Source organism: Gossypium arboreum, chromosome 4 (genome assembly GCF_025698485.1).
Source record: "Gossypium arboreum isolate Shixiya-1 chromosome 4, ASM2569848v2, whole genome shotgun sequence".
In the NCBI taxonomy this organism is placed as follows: domain Eukaryota; kingdom Viridiplantae; phylum Streptophyta; class Magnoliopsida; order Malvales; family Malvaceae; genus Gossypium; species Gossypium arboreum.
In genome coordinates this window covers 32345730-32349613 of record NC_069073.1, presented here as the reverse complement: position 1 = coordinate 32349613, position 3884 = coordinate 32345730, and positions in this window count along the sequence as shown.

Below are 3884 nucleotides of genomic sequence, written 5' to 3'. Positions count from 1 at the left end.
TACCCATTTCTTTTTCTCAATTTAGGCGCTCCATGCGCTTCACCTCCTCCGCTATCTTTGCTTTCTCCACCAACTCTGAGAAAACTCACTCCCTTTGTGGAGCTATCAAAACCCTGAGGCTATCTCTTAGTGCATCCTCAAACATAACGCTACGCTTATAGTCCGTTGCCACCATAACTCTTGCATACCTACTAAAGCGCAAAAATTTCACCTCATACTCTGCCACTGATTTGTTTCCCTGGGTCAAGTTCAGGAACTCCTTCCTTCTAGCATCCACATAACTCGCTCCTACATACTTCCCTTGGAATGCAGCTTTGAAAAACTCCCAAGTGACCCATTCCGGTTGGGTGCCCTCTTTCACAGTCAACCACACACTGGTAGGCTTCTTCCTTAAGCAGTGATACTGCCCCTTTCAGCTTTTGTTCTGGTGAGAAGTCCAAGTCCTCCATTATCCTTTCCGTGGCCTTCAACCAATATTCAACCATGTTAGGAGCCACACCAGCCACGGCCTTAAAAATCTCAGCCCCATTTGATTGAAATCACTCCGGAATGGACTCCCAATTTCCCGTGCCATCATTGGGCCCAGCGACCCACTCCGAAATCCTTAGCATTGCCTACGACAATGCATCATCCTCCGCGGCCCGATCGTACTATCCATTCTTAGCCACTGGTGAGTTCGGAGCTTGTTCTACTTCAACATTGGGCATATGGCCCGATGCCGACGATTCAGCCCTCACACTTCTGAGGCCTCGGCCGCGGCTTCTCCCACCTTTTCTAGCACTCATCGTCGATTCACGTATTTTCTGGATTAAAAATTTTATGAAGTTTTAGTTAGTTTTAATAATTAACCCGATGTTTTATGAAAGTATTTAAAAAGAATATTGTTTATGTATTTAAAAAGAATATTGTTTTTGAAAATCCTCTACAGTTTTAGGGTCCTATAGGCTTCAGTTCCACTCTAACAAAATCATCTAAAGTAGCCCTCTAACTATCTATTGTATAATAATTTAAACAAATTTAAGAATAAACGTACTTACTTGGTTTGACGTCGGAGACTTGGTGTGCCGCTCAGCAGGACTTCCCCTTTTCCAAATCATTGTAATTTTTTTTTAAAACACAAAAAGAAATCAAGTAATAAGGCCCACTTCACAGCCCGCGTTTTGTAACTTGGGCTCTGATACTACTAAATGTAACACCCCAAACCCGGCCTGGACGTTATGGCCAAATTCAGCGTGTCACATTGAAGTGTTTTTGCAAAAACTATGTTTTCATTGAAAACCCTTCTTAAAATAAAAGAAAATCTTAATAAAAAAAACTCTCTTGACAGATTTCTCTCTTGACAGATTGGTTAACTTGTACATATCCGAGATTGTGAGATTACACGGGGTACTGTTATCGATTATTTCAGATAGGGACCCGAGGTTCACTTCAAGAAGCCTTGGGTACAAAGTTGAGTTTGAGTATGGCATTCCACCCATAAACAGATGGTCAGTCTGAACAGACGATTCAGACTCTCGAGGACATGCTAAGGTGTTGTGTCCTTGAAATTCAAGGCAGTTGAGAAAATATTTACCATTGGTGGAATTTTCCTACAGCAACAGTTTCCAGACGAGTTTAAAAATGGCACCTTATGAGGCATTGTATGGCCTAAAGTGTTGGACACCTTTGTACTAGATAGAACTCAAAGAGCACCAGATTCATGGAGTTGATTTGATTAATAAAACTGAAGAAATGGTTAAAGTGATATGTGATTGTTTGAAAGTGACATCGGATAGACAAAAGTCATATGTTGATTTGAAAAGAAAAGAGATTGAATTTCAAGTTGGAGACAAAGTATTCTTAAAAGTATCTCCATAGAAAAAGGTCTTGTGATTTGGTCGACAAGGAAAACTGAGTCCAGGTTTTATTAGACCCTATGAGATTACTGAGAAAGTTGGACCGTTAGCCTACCGTTTAGCATTGCCACCCGAATTGGAAAAGATTCATTATGTATTCCATGTATCCATGTTGCGACGATATCGATCAAACCACTCCCATATGATTTCACCTATGGAAGTTGAAATTAGAACGGACATGACTTATGGTGAATAACCAGTCAAGATTGTGCCTGAGAAGTCAAACAACTGAGGAATAGGAATATAGCCTTGGTAAAAGTTTTATGGCATAGACATGGAGTAGAAGAGGCCATATGGGAACCTTAAGAAACCATGAGAAGTCAATATATGAACTTATTTACTGGTAAGACTTTGGAGGATGAAAGTCCCTAAGGAGGGAGAAATGTAACATCCCGAATTAGGGCCTAGTCAGAATAGTAGTTTTGGGCCCACAAATCTGACGTTAAAATAATTATTTCATGATCATTATGAGGTGTAGGATATGAAAATATGCATGTGTTAAAGTTTCATGAAGAAATTCTATGTGTAAGGTGTCTAATTGGAAATTAAGGACCAATTTGAATAAGTTGCACAACTTGGGTTCTAGAAGCAATTTGTATGAAATTACTTTGGAAAGTTAATAAGAGGTCTTTAAAGAGTAATTTTCCCAATTTCAAAGTTTTTGGACAAAAATGGGCATGTATGGAAAAGTTTGAATGTTTAGTAAATAAGGGCATTTTGGTCATTTAGTAATAAAATTATTAAAAAGGGAAAAAGGAAGCAAAATTTAGCCATTTCTTCTCCATGGCTGTCAAAAATTAAAGGGTCTCCATAGCTAGGGTTTTCAACATTTTCAAGCTCAATAGTAAGTGCTCCCTAGCCCCATTTTTAACGTTCTTCGTATTTTTGAGATCCTCGTAACATGTTCTCTCTATTTCTACCCATATTTCAAGCTAGGGTTCATATTCAAAAATTTACCCATGCATGAGATGTTTGTGTTTTGATGATTTATGGAGGAATATGAGAGTTTAAAGGATAGTAGACAACTTTTACTAAGTAGTTTTTCATGGAAATAACTTAAGGGACCATTTTGTAAAAGTTGCGAAAATGGGTAAAAAAATTGAAATGAAAGAAAATGTGGGCTACTATAGGCAAGAAAAATATTTGGCTAGGCTTGGGTGACTTAGAAATTTCATGCATTTCATTATACGAGTCTTAAGATTAAATCGTAAAAGTGTGAAAAGCTAGGGGCAAATTGGTCATTTTGCCCGGGGTGAGTTTTAGGCCTAAAATGAATAATGTGATGTATTAATAATCTAATTTTATTGATATAGACCCTGAGGAAACAACTCTAGAGGTCAACTGTGAAAAATGAAAAGTTTTAGAATAACCGAAATACGAAACCGAAGCCATTACCAGGTAGGTTTGCATAACCCAAAGTAAACTCATAATATACTTAAACACGCATGTTCTTGAATGTATGAAAGTTTAGATATTCATTGCATGATAATTTATGTAAAGTGCTTGTGTGAATGAAAGATGATAAATGTCCTGGTTGAAATAGAAAGGGAAATCCAAGGGATAAATTATGGCTTTCATGACATGAGATCCTGCATGTGTTGCAGAAAAGGACTTAGCCTTGACGGGTAATTCAATGATCTTAAAATAGAAAGGATCTAGCCCAGACAGGTGTTCCTTGAGTGATCGAGTCTCCCGAAGAATATGGGTGCATTAAGGATTTACCCCAGACGGATAATCCAATTGAGGACTAAATTTAGCCTGGACTGGCAATTCAGATCTGAGCATATGAGAGCAATTTTCATTGAAAAGGATTTAGCCTGGACTGGTAATCCTGACATTTCTCTATTGGTTAATACTATGGGGGATTTAGCCTGGACTGGTAATCCCGCCATAAGATATAAGGTCCATGGGAGTGCGTACTAGAGATGATCACTTGTATAACTTGATGGTAACTGGGCTATCCATCGAGATTTTTGAGAAATTCTATGA